A 13,701-nucleotide genomic window follows, 5' to 3' on the forward strand; every position below is an offset into this window, starting at 1 on the left:
AAAATGTCCGGGACCATGTGCACTCCGGGCGCCACGGTCCCAACAACTTTTCACCAAATTTTCAGGGCCATCGGATATGATGATTTTAGAGAGAATCCTGAAGTTACAGGTGATTTCGAGATGTTTTGACCCCCAAAACCAAGCCCCCAAGTTCAAATAGGACTTAATTAGGGTTTTTGATTGAATGATGTATTGGAGGAATAAAATGAAAAGGGCACACTTTAATGAAAGGGCCCAACTTTATGATGTGGAAGATGATGAAATAGGACCTTAGACCTAATTAATTTGATTAATTAAGTGCTAAAAGAGAAATGCAATGCGAAATGTAAAATGCACCAAGGCGGGTGCTAAAATAGGTGTGAAATTGTACCACCCTAGCAAGTGCGTACAATTTACGACGCTACAGTTAGTATTATCATTGTCGTGATCTATGAAGTGTACCTGTACCAGCAAACACAATGCACTCAATAAATCATTATAAGAAATGGTTAGTAAATTTAATCAATGAAATGAAAAACCATAGCTAATCGACTTATTGCCTCCTAGTAAATGCGAGTATGAATTTTGCTCTAAGATCTTATTATGCAAATTCTAGTGACTTGACTACACTTAGATGGAGGATTTGAATGCTGAAAATGCATGATCTAGCAAAAATAGCATGATTAAGCTACATGAATGATTGATCTAGCATGATTAAGCTAAGATTTAAGCTAAAATGAGCATGATAACATTGCTAAAAAATGATAAACTAGAAGCTAAATGCCTATAATAACAATGCATAAGATGAAAATGAGATGGGATCCATATTGCTCAAAATGAGGTCTATTTATAGGATTTTCAAGGCTAGGGGTGATGTGGCAAGAATCAACGGTCGAGATTGATCTGAAGATATCAATGGTTAAATTGGAGGAGGATGGCAAAGGTGGTTGGATTAAAGGGAACATGTGTCATCTCTATGGTGACAAGTGTCAAGAGGCTTCTAGAAGGGTTGGATGAAAGGGAACACTTAGTGACAAGTGTCACAAGGTTCTAGAAGATTTTGGATGAAAGGGGACATGGTGGTAGATAGAATGGGTTAGGTTTAGGAATGGTTAGGTATATGAGTGGTAGAAGTTAGGGGAATTTGAATTTAGAAATTCAAATAATATGAAAAAGGATAATTAATCTCAACAACTCATGATTTTGATTTGTTTTAATTAATTAGGGGATTTAGAAGAAATGAATTGGATGAGGGAATTAATTAATTAAAGGGGTGAAATGAACCTATTTAATAAATCCTTTGATTTATTAATAAGTAGATGAAAGGGAGATTTAATCAAATTGCTTAGTGAATTTAATTAAATTGGGGAGGAGGATTAATTAAATAATTGCTTATTTAATTAATTATCTTTAGACCATTTTTAGGTGTATACATTTTGCCCCTCTTTGAAGTGAGGTGTGTTGACGTGTTGATTCAAAGAATAATCTCATTTTGATGTTGATATTGATTTGATAGGATGCCCCAACTCTTGATTGCTAAATTCTGGTATGATGATGCCCCCTCGGGAGATCAATTGAGATAATTGATCTTTGGAGTTTTGCGAGATTGATATCCTGATAGATTTGATTTGATTTCTGCAACTGTGGTTTGATGAAAATGTGAGGTCTTCGATTATCTTGATTTCTTAGATTGATAAGATTGAAAAATCTTGATTGATTAGATTCAGTTTGGTTTCAGGATGGATTCATCCTGTATAAGACAATGATGATCAAAGCATCTGGTTTTAGGAAGGATTCATCCTGTATAAGACATGATCAGAACGTCTGGTTTCAGGAAGGATACATCCTATATAAGACATGAATCAGAATCAAATCGTCTAGTTTCAGGAAGGATTCATCCTGTATAAGATGTGATAGAATTGATTAGGTTTGATTGATTGATTTGATTTAATAAGGTTGATAGATAAAGAACTGACATTTTGTTGATAGAAAGTTGCAGAAATATTTGGATATGTTGATTGTTGATTCTTTTGAGAGAGATAGCATAAGAGTTGGGCTAGGTCAATAATATCACAAGAGAGATGAATCATCATTCTGATTGTGTATACACTTGTGAAGATACTTTGATGATTCCTGTGATAGATTTAGCCTTGGATAAAAGGAGCTTTTAGGATCCCATACAAGAATGAAATGCAAGCTAGAATGCAATGAAATGCAATGGAATGCAAAGCTATGACCGGACCAATCACTGGATTATTTTGCATTTTTGTCATCATTGAGCTTTTGAAATGTGGGAAGTGAGTGCAAACATCAATGGTATAAATAAACCATGATGACCTAAACACTTCTTTCCTAGATTTTGATATAGAAAATCAACACAAGCATCGAGGTATAATTGAACTGAGATGACCTGAGTGTTGCTTGCATAAAACAGGCAGTATTAATCATTTCAATACGCAAATTGGAAATGTCTTCAATGATATTCTGATGATCATGTCTCAAGACAAATTTGCACATATTAATGATTAATTTTCAAACAGTAGAAAAGAAAAATATCATGTTTCTTCCTTGTTCCTCTAGTCAATGACATCCTGGAGTCACTCAGAAATCATAATAGCGAAAAGCAAAAGTTGAACAATCATGTTACAATCATCAGCCAAAAAGATATTATCCACCGAAAAGTGTGTGATGTGCTTAGATTGATTTCGTGATATCTTGATAGTTGATAGTTTGATCTTGTGTTCAATGTTGGATGTGTCTCAGTTTTCGCTTGATAAGAGTTGTCTAACTGTTCGGTCTACTTGTTTGATTAAGCTCAAAATGATCAAAATTTTTGCCCCCGGCTAGGTGTAGGATTTTGCCCCAAGCCTAGAAATAAAGTCGTAATGATATATCCAATGATCCAAACCATGGAAAGAAGCCACCTGGGATGTATGCGTATGTATAAAGGCTTTATGATGGTCAGCGTTGATGGAAGAATGAATGGATGCAAGCCGATAAATGCATGAACTAATAGATGGAAGAGCTAGCTAACAGATAGCCCCTGTTTGCCAGGTTTTCACCATTTGTTTTTATTGCACTTTTTCTTATATTTGATTTTTTTTCTTTCTTTTTTTCTTTTTCACTTTTTAGGATTTTTTCTGCTTTTTCCCTTTTTTTAATTTTTTCTGATTTTTCACTGTTTTTGATTTTTTTAATTTTTCAGTGTTTTTTATTTTTCTGATTTTTCACTGTTTTTTATTTTATTTTTTTTCGTTGTTTTTGATTTTTTCTGATTTTTCACTGTTTTTTATTTTTTCTAATTTTTTAGACATAGAACTTTTTTAGGTGCATGCTATTGATAGGTTCCTCGAGCTGATCATCATCTTGTGTTGATAACTGATATGCTCCTGACCCAAATACTGTTGTGACCACAAATGGACCTAACCAGTTTGGTTCAAATTTTCCTTTCTTTTCTCGATCTGTCTGGTTGCATGGATTTTTCTTTAGCACTAGTTCTCCCACTTGAAAGATTCATGGTTTAACCTTATGATTATAGCTCCAACACATTCTTTGTTGATATACCTTTAGATGATCAAAGGCATTGTGTCGACGTTCATAGATCAGTTCTAACTCTTGTAGTCTAGATACTTGTTGTTCTTCATCTGGGATGAGACCTTTTAGTGATACATGTAGAGAAGGTATCTCTACTTCAATTGGCAATATGGCTTCTGATCCATATAAAAGAGAGAAAGGTGTGGCACCTGTTGATGTGTGGATACTGGTGTGGTAGGCCCATAAAGCAGGGTTTAATTGAATATGCCAATCTTTCCCAGCATCATTCACTGTCTTTTTGAGGATTTTTAGAATAGTTTTGTTAGATGCTTCTGCCTACCCATTTCCCTATGGATAATATGGTGTGGAGAATCTGTGCTGGATTTTGAACTTCTCACATAGCTCTTGTACATCTTGATTTTTGAATGGTTGCCCATTATCAGTGATAATGGTCATTGGTATTCCATAGCGACAAATGATGTAATTTAAGATAAATGCAGCAATTTGTTTTCCTGTGATATTGATGAGAGGTACCACTTCAATCCATTTTGTAAAATATTTTGTAGCTACCAGGATGAATTTTTGTCCATTTGATGAAGAAGGATTTATATTTCCTACCAGATCCAAACCCCATTGACAGAAAGGCCATGATGTTGCTAAAGCATGTAATTCTTGTGCTGGTGCATGAATCAAATTCCCATGGATTTGACATTGTTTGCATGTTCTTGCTATCTTAAAAGAATCTCATTCCATAGTCGGCCAATAATAGCCCAAGCATATGAGTTTTTTTGAAAGGGTAAGACCACTTGAATGAGTGCCACAAATGCCATTATGGACTTCATGTAAAGTCTTCTCAGATTCTTCTTGTTCAAGACATCATAAGAGAGTATCGTCTAGACCTTGTTTATATAGGGTATCCATGATGAGAGTATAATGGGAAGATTGGCGAATAAAGTTTCTCTTTTGGTTTTTTGATAAATCGGGAGGTAAGATATTGTCTTTTAGGTATGTGTAAATTTGGCCATAGCAGGAGGAATTGTGTCCAATAAGTTGACAGATGGTTTGGGAATCAGGACAATTATAGGTGGGATGAAACAACTCTTCAATCAGAAATTCATAACGCCATTGATTTTCCTGTGTCTGCAATAGAGAAGCAAGTGTATACATGGCGTCTGCTGCTTTTTTTGTCATTTCTTGGAATCTGTTCAAAAGTTATTTCTACATAGTACTTCTTGATATCATCCACCATCTTTTTGTAAGGCATGAGTTTATCATCTTTGGTTTGATAGTCATCATTGATTTGATTAATGACAAGCTGAGAGTCTCCAAAGACTTGAAGTTGTTTTATGTTCCATTCTATATCCACTTTGATAAATAGAATGCCTAATTCTGATTTATGTTGTGTTCCTTTATTGATGTTTTCTCTTGATCCCTAATGTGTTCCATAATTGATGCTTTCTCTTGATCCATGTTGTGTTCCATTATTGATGTTTTCTCCTGGACTGATATTTGGGTGATGTATTGTAAGATATGGATCGAACCCTGGAACGTCTGTATATGACCAGGTAAAATTGACTTGCCATCTTTTAAAGGGTTCCAAATATTTTTGCCTTGCTAGTTCCGATAGAGAAGCTGCTAGATGTAGATCAGTTGTGCCAATGATAGTTGCCTTTGCTGGTGCTATTATGATAGATAACTTCTCTTGATAAAATTCTGGTAAGGTGTCAAATCTCCCATCTTAGGGTGCCTCAAGGAGGTTTTCACCGTTAGATGTGTCCTTTATTTTTACTTTTTCCTGGTCTAATGTTGCCAAGAAATGGTTTTCAACATTAGACCTGATATTGTTTTCTTTATTTTCAATTTTGTGACTAGGAGATTTGGCACCCACTTGACTCAAAGATACGTTAGCGGAATCCCTTGTGAAAGTTGTTGTGGGTTTGATTTCATTAAGATATAGGGATATGGAATGGTCATTAGGAAAGGTATTAATATCAGTATGTCCTTCATTTTCCAAATCCATAGGTTCAGGATAGCTTAACGGTAAAGGATCTTTAGGTTGAATTGCTTCAAAGATATTAGGGGTCATGATAGAGATGTCAAGGCTTTTAGTATATATGTCGATGTCTAGAATGATGCTCTCATCAGAATGACCTCGTATAAGGAAATCTTGATCATCCTCAGTTAAGTCCATGTCAGTCAAATGTGATTCTGATTCAAGTAGGCTAGTTCCTAACATTTGTTCTGCATACGTATGAACTATATTGACTACTATATCTTCTTCTTCATCCTTCTCAATTTGAAGTTGCTCTTGTTTGTTTTCCATGATATCAAATATTCTCTGTTTCCTTGATCTTTCAGCTGCATTTGTTCTTCCATGTTTGATAAAATTGATGCAAATGATTATTCTTTGTATTGTGTGCTTGAAGGTTCCGCCTCTCTGTTATGTGAAATTATGATCTCTTGAGTTGATTTCAGATCATTACAACACTGCAATGGATTTGAGACTGCTGAGATAGTGATTTCTTGCCCATTGTGGGGAAATTTTAAGCATTGATGGCATGTTGATGTAGTAGCTTGTATATCTTGAATCCATGGTCTCCCCAAGAGTATATTATATGGTAGGTCCAAGTCTAAAACTTGGCATGTTGTGTCCTTTTGTAGAGGTCCCACTTTGATAGGTAATATGACAATTCCCTTGGAGTAATGTTCTTCTTCACCATAGACTTTGATTTTTATCCTTTTCCAGGGATCAACTGCATCTTCTGTATATCCTAGAGCACAGACAAGATTCATAGAGAAAATGTTCAAGCCAGCTCCCCCATCTATTAGGACACGTTTAACAAGTGTACTATGAATGAGGACTTCAATTTGCAAGGAAGCGCTATGGAGATTTTGTAATGAATCAATGCTTGGATATGAAGGAGATGAGCTTTGAATGGGATTCTCTGAAATAGGCTTGATGGTCATTATGGATATCGCTTGGGAAACTTTAGCTTTGGATGCATTATTTGTCAAGAATGCTATGGAAGGTTCTTGCAAGCTTTCAAGAGGTGTAGGAATAGATGCCTTTGGAGAGTCAATTTGCTTATGGATGGATGGATCATTGCTAGACATGGGTGCACAATTTTGATCTTTTTTAGCCAAATCCTTTAGGGATCTCTTTAAGAGGTGCATAAAAGAGCCACCTTTCATTTGAGATGTATTTAAATCCTTGTGAGGTTTTAACATAGTTGGATTTTGATTCTGCACTTGTTTGATTGCTCTGATATGTTGGTTTGTTACTTGTATTTTGCTTTAGTATGTCATGCTGATATGATTTTCCGCTATTTCAAATGTTTTTGTTCCTGTTTCAGGGGTTTGATTGTCTAAAAGGTTGTTTTGATAAGTGATCAATAGTCAATTTCAAGGCAATAGAGTGATATGACACTAAAAGAGGATTCAAGTGTTTAAAGGTTTGCAAGTTTTTTTATCTTCGGTTTAGGAGTGCAATGATGATGATTGATAAGAACCAAGTCTAGTAGGAACAATCTATCCTACCATGTGGGACAAGGTTATCCTGACCAAATGTTTCAGTTTCGTGATAAAGGATGATTGATCCTGATGAGAAACTATGTTTGATTGATCAGTTTACCAAAGGGGGTGATAATGCACTTTGAGATGTTTAGATCTTAAACTTGTTGGGGGTGAGCACTTTGAAAATATTGGGGTGTTTATCTTCTAGAGTCTGATTTTGACGGATGATAAATTGACCAAGCAAACCAAGCAGACAATCTAAGAACAGATTGACAGATAACAGACACAAAAACCAGCTCGTACGACAAATATTTAGATTTTGCACAGACACAAAAACCAGCTCGTATGACACAGGATTTAACAAGCATAAATTCGTACGAAATAGAATTAGCTCTCGTACGACAGTGAAAATCTACTCGTACGACAAAGGATCAGCCTAGTATGAGTAAAGAATTTGCAAGAAATAGACTCATACGACACAAATTTAGACTTAGTACGAATAAAGAATTTGCAGTATAAAAGCTCGTATGAGTCAGAATTACACCTAGTACAAGTCAGGATTAGGTGTCGTCCGAAGCTAACAGTAAGTTTGTACGAGTTGGAAAATCAACTCATACGACATTCTGATTTTGATTCGGCAGAGATGAAGTTTGCTGAAGCTTGAGAGGTCGAAAATGATGATTTCTGCCCCACGGTGGGCGCCAAAATGTCGTGCTCTGTGAAGTGTACCTGTACCTACAAACACAATGCACTCAATAAATCATTATAAGCAATGGTTAGTAAATTGAATCAATGAAATGAAAAACCATAGCTAATCGACTTATTGCCTCCTAGTAAATGCAAGTATGATTTTTTCTCTCATATCTTATTATGCAAATTCCAATGACTTGACTACACTTAGATGGAGGATTTGAATGCTGAAAATGCATGATCTAGCAAGAATAGCATGATTAAGCTACATGAATGATTGATCTAGCATGATTAAGCTAAGATTTAAGCTAAAATGAGCATGATAACATTGCTAAAAAATGATAAACTCGAAGCTAGATGCCTATAATAACAATGCATAAGATGAAAATGAGATGGGATCCATATTGCTCAAAATGAGGTCTATTTATAGGATTTTCAAGGCTAGGGGTGATGTGGCAAGAATCAATGGTCGAGATTGATCTGAAGATATCCGTGGTTAAATTGGAGGAGGATGGCAAAGGGGGTTGGATTAAAGGGAACATATGTCATCTCTATAGTGACAAGTGTCAAGAGGCTTCTAGAAGGGTTGGATGAAAGGGAACACTTAGTGACAAATGTCACAAGGTTCTAGAAGATTTTGGATGAAAGGGGACATGGTGGTAGGTAGAATGGGTTAGGTTTAGGAATGGTTAGGTTTAGGAGTGGTAGAAGCTAGGGGAATTTGAATTTAGAAATTCAAATAATATGAAAAAGGATAATTAATCTCAACAACTCATGATTTTGATTTGTTTTAATTAATTAGGGGATTTATAAGAAATGATTTGGATGAGGGAATTAATTAATTAAAGGGGTGAAATGAACCTATTTAATAAATCCTTTGATTTATTAATTAGTAGATGAAAGGGAGATTTAATCAAATTGCTTAGTGAATTTAATTAATTGGGGAGGAGGATTAATTAAATAATTGCTTATTTCATTAATTATGAGAAGGCAATAAGGTAGTGGATATCTTAGCTAATGAAGGGGTCAATCTAGAGGACGATGTTAAATATATTGGAGAAACTAATTGTAAAAGGGATGTTAGAGAGCAATTATTTTTTGATCGCATCAATGGGTCAAGTTAATATCATGATTACCTTTGGGGATCGGATTCTAAAGATAGATTTTGGGGACAGATTAACTGTCAGTTAATGATTGCCTTTTGGCATCATTTCTATGATCATATGTGTGAGGAGGATTATAATATTACATGTTGGTTTTGTGCGACCATTAACATAAGCTTCAAAACCACGAAAGAGACTCTGTTCTATAACTTCAGAATTTTATACAAGAATTTGGGGCTACACCTGTGGATTGTGAATTACATCTTTGGGTGCTTCTACTTGTTGTTCAAAATGGGTGGTAATTTAAATAGGAATGAGCCCCTAGGATGCGAAAACTAGAAGAGTGAACGAAAAGTCTAGAGAAGGCTTCATAGATATGGCTTTACTGACTATATGGAAAAGCTTCATGGAAGCAGAAATTTGGTGTCATATGGTTTTGCTAGAGGCTGAAATAATAACAGAGTCACCTTGTTCGGGGAGATATGGCAAATTGATGAGGAGCTGGTTGCAGAGGTCATAGGTCTTCAGAAGGAGGGTACTAAATTCTATAGAGACCGGAAGTATGTAGCCGAAGCGTTCAAAAACATCCCGAAATCGAAGGATGAGAAGGGCAAGCTTGTTAAGAAAGAAAACATCTCCTACTACATTCCCCAGCAGGTAAAGCTCTTTTGGCAAAAATTTTTAAGGGTTTTAATGGAGTTTCTCATTGTTGACGGTAGATTTACTAGAATCTATAACTATCACTTTTCAATTCTTAACCACTTCCGTCATGGAGCTAAAATTTCCTTGCCTTATTACTTAGCGTCCTCTTTGAATGAGAGTCTAGCTGATCATGCCAAAAATCCTAATTCTTACCCTATATCCCATCAGGGGCTCATATTGCTCATTTATGAATATATGAAGGATAAGGCTAGGGCTACCAAAGATGATCCCCTAATCACCAATGCACATATTTCTGAGAGTTGCAAAGACTCTGATTCAGATGAGGATTAGCCTAATGAACCTGCCCACAAAAAAAGGAGAGTTGATATAGATAATGTGGAAACAGAGGTGCACGGTGATGTGGAGGAGGAAAGGGAGAAGGATATTGAGACAAAAATGGAGAGTGAGAAGGATGAGAATGTTGATGAAAAGGAAGAAGGGGGAAACTCTGAAAACCCTCACTCTAGCCCTATGGGCTTAGATAGTAGGAATGTCGCTCTATCGAAGGAGGAAGAAAACCCTAACTCTGTGGGCACTAAGCAGGGTAGGGATTCTACGAATACAATTCTGAATACTGCCCGTAACTGTACTCTGGAATCCTTCAATTTCCAAAAATGGGTTGTTGACAACATTACCAGTATCCAAAGTAAACAGAGGGATCTGGAAAATAAGATAAATAATTTGATTAAGGATACAAATTCTAGGAAAAAGAATGAGGAGATGGAAACCAGTGAAGCCAAGGAGGAAGTAGAGATGGGGGATTGGCTGGAAAAAGACCTGATCAAAGGGGATCTGAAACATCTGGAGGATGTTATCATAATTTTGAAAGAACAGACTAAGGAGGATAAAGACGATATCAATACCCAAGTTGCCTGCACTGAGAAGGCTCTGAAAAGTTTCATGAACCACAGTCTTTAGGTCCTAAAAGTTTCATCACAGAATATGAATGTAGTAGTGGATCACTTGGAGAGGAAAAATCAGGATAAGAATTTGGTAATCATTGAAGACGTACCAACTTCCAGCTCCACTCATCAGATTTCCAAGCGAAGGACAAGGTAGAACACTACTGAGATGGAGACCAAATCGAAAGATATCCAGCTAAGACAGGAGAGCAATGATCTGAGGGAAGCAGCCAAGGCGATGATGCTTCTAGTTCAGAATGCTGAGGAGTCTTTAAAAGTATTCAATTGATATGTAATGCTAGCTTTGGGAGGCCAATTTCTTGTTGGCTCCTTGCTGTCTTTTTGTCCTAGCTGCTAGTTTTTGTGCTGGTCTTTTGCAGTTGTTTTGTCTTGTTTCTTTATTGCCTATCTTTCATAATGTAAGCGGGTTTCGGGTCCCTTAAAACCTATTTTTTCTTAATAAAAAACATCACCTATTTTACCATTTAGGAAATATTCATCAATTCCTAAAAAGGATCCCAACACATCCCCAATCTTAATATTTGCTTCCCTACTCCAATATTTTGTTGGTATTCCCACCAAACTCAACCATTTGAGTGATTTATTTATTTTGCTTTTCATTGGGTCAAATTTTGGATTCCAGCTTAATTTACTGAAACTGGTTCCTTTAAAGAAACTTGGGCTCCCATATAATATATCTTGTTTTAACTTCACATCTAAACATTCTATTAGAAAAAAATCATTTTGTAGGGGGCAGATGCTTACCTTTTTTAGGTATGTTTTTTTCCACCAATCCATGATCTCTTTTTCATTCCCCCCTTCTCCACTCCATTTGACGATCAATGCTAGTTCTTTCAATCTACTTACTATTGGGTTTGTTAGTTTTGATGGTATTACAAACAACTTATTGCTCATATTTTTCTTCCTATAGACTCCTTCCCGACTTTGGTTTATGATCCCATTTATTATTATTTGTCTCCCAATCTTTCTTTCATGTCCTTTTTTTGGAAACCTATATAAATCTCCTGTCAGGAATTGACTCTAGATATTAATAGACCTATTTTTTTCTCCACTACATTTTTCTAGAATTATGGGGATGATCCTTTTATCCATTAGGACCCTATTGTCCAATAAGTTTGAGTGTATCTGAAAGCTTTGTTTTCTTTTTCATTGAACCTTGCCAATAAGGATTTTGTTTGCTCCCATCACTAGAGAAAACCATGCCCCATTCCTTTTCCTTCCTTGATTATTCATTCCAAGATCTTCATCATTTTTTTTCTTCCCTTCAAGACCTCTATCCATCTTCTCCTAAGGGATTATTGTTGAAATATCCTCTTAGATTGGGGAGCCTAATGATTCTTTCTAGAATTTGTCTAGCTATATGCTCTATGTTTTCCATAAGCAAAAGACCCTTTGTTTCTGTGGTATTTTTCCCATAGATGAATAGTGGAATATGGTATTTTCTATCCAAAGATTGTCCATTCCCTCTGTTGCAATTGAAATCCATGGTTTCCAAAACAAAATTTTCCTATTGACGATTACAGAGCCAATTAACAAGGTTTTTAGTGAAACTCATAAGTTTTCCCATAGATGATTGGTGGATTATAAGGATGAAACATAATTAAATAATGCATTGTCAACACATAAGCTAAAACTCAGGGAATATATATGTAACAAGGTTTCTACAAAATATGAGTCTCTACTCCTAATACGGATGTAGAGAGTTATTTCATTGATGAAAAATATTGTAATAAACAAGTAGGTTATGTTTTTATTACTTCATTTGATGTCCATATGTGATGATCTTTGGTTAATTTGTTAATGAACATCTTACTACCTATCCCATTATATAGATTGGTTTGCACAATATAATTTTTTTAATAAAGATAGTGTATCTTAGTGATACCACAAACAATAAGATGATAGGGAATGAAAAATTCAATGCTCTATCATGATACCTACAATAACATCCAATGTGTCCACCATCTCAGGAAATAAATCCTCTCATCCTCCAACATACCCACTAAGTAATTATGTACCTACCAAACATAATATGGTTTCCCCTTTTTTAGGGTCTCAAATACCTGTTTTTCCAAGGGTGGTCACTTTGATGAGCCCAAAACTTAAGATAGGTCACCTAACATAGTCCCAAGAGACCCTCTAATCAAATATATGCAAAAAAAATTGGTGCTAAAAAATACTTGGAACTCAATTCAAGGGATAAACAAGATGGAAAAGATGCTAAGAGAGCAGAAAATTGTAATCAAGGTAGGAAATTCTAAGAGGGTGTATAATTCATGCCATATAAGGCATGATTAAGACAATCGAATCATCAGTAAAATGTCATGTTGACCTATGTAAATTTTAGGTTCTTATAATTTCAAAGTTTTATATGTGAGACCAAATATTTACAAAATCCTATGTCATGACAATGTAAACCATTGTACCATAGTTTTATTATAGAAAGTTATTACCAATTCAAGTCAATAAAGAAAGTTATATATTTTTAATACGACTATTATTGTGTAATTGATTTTTTGGTTTTCAATAGTGATGCAACCATAATCGGTAAAAACCCTCAAAAGAGTCAATCGACCTATGCAACAAGAGAGACACAACGAAAACAGTAAGAAAACATAACAAATTCACATAAATAGATCAAATTACAGCCTTAGAACTTCTGACAATCATTTGGCAATCTTCATATTATCATCAAAGAACATCTGGTAGTTAACCGGTTACATGCAGGCTTCAAGCCAAATACAATCCAACCAGGACTCTAAGAATCAACCGGATCACAACATGCGAATCTCAATCCTTATTCTCAGTTCTACTTCCTCTGCCTCTACAAATAATTATATAACATCATATTTATACCCATTGGAACATATCCGGGTCGACCTCAAAAGATTCCATTCACCAATGCAGGAAAATGAAACGTGTAATTAGATCGGCCCTAAGATTTAAGAAATATTTCCAGAAAATAACAACCACGTGATGCGATTTAGCAGGAAGGTCAGCCACATGCCAAAGAACATTGGACAAGACCCAAGATGGATCCACATGCCAAGAATCGAGCCGGTAATGAAGGAAAACCAACCAATAAGCACAAGAATTGTCCTGGGAACCCAAAAACAGCCAACCGGAAGTGATAACTGACCGAAGAAGAACCCAAATGAATTAGAAATATAGAATCAACCACATGAAACCGCCAGGAAAATGCAAACAATATCTACCACAAAGAAAAAGCAACTACTGGCACATACCGGTAAGAATAC

This window comes from Cryptomeria japonica, chromosome 3 (assembly GCF_030272615.1).
Source record: "Cryptomeria japonica chromosome 3, Sugi_1.0, whole genome shotgun sequence".
Taxonomy (NCBI): Eukaryota; Viridiplantae; Streptophyta; class Pinopsida; order Cupressales; family Cupressaceae; genus Cryptomeria; species Cryptomeria japonica.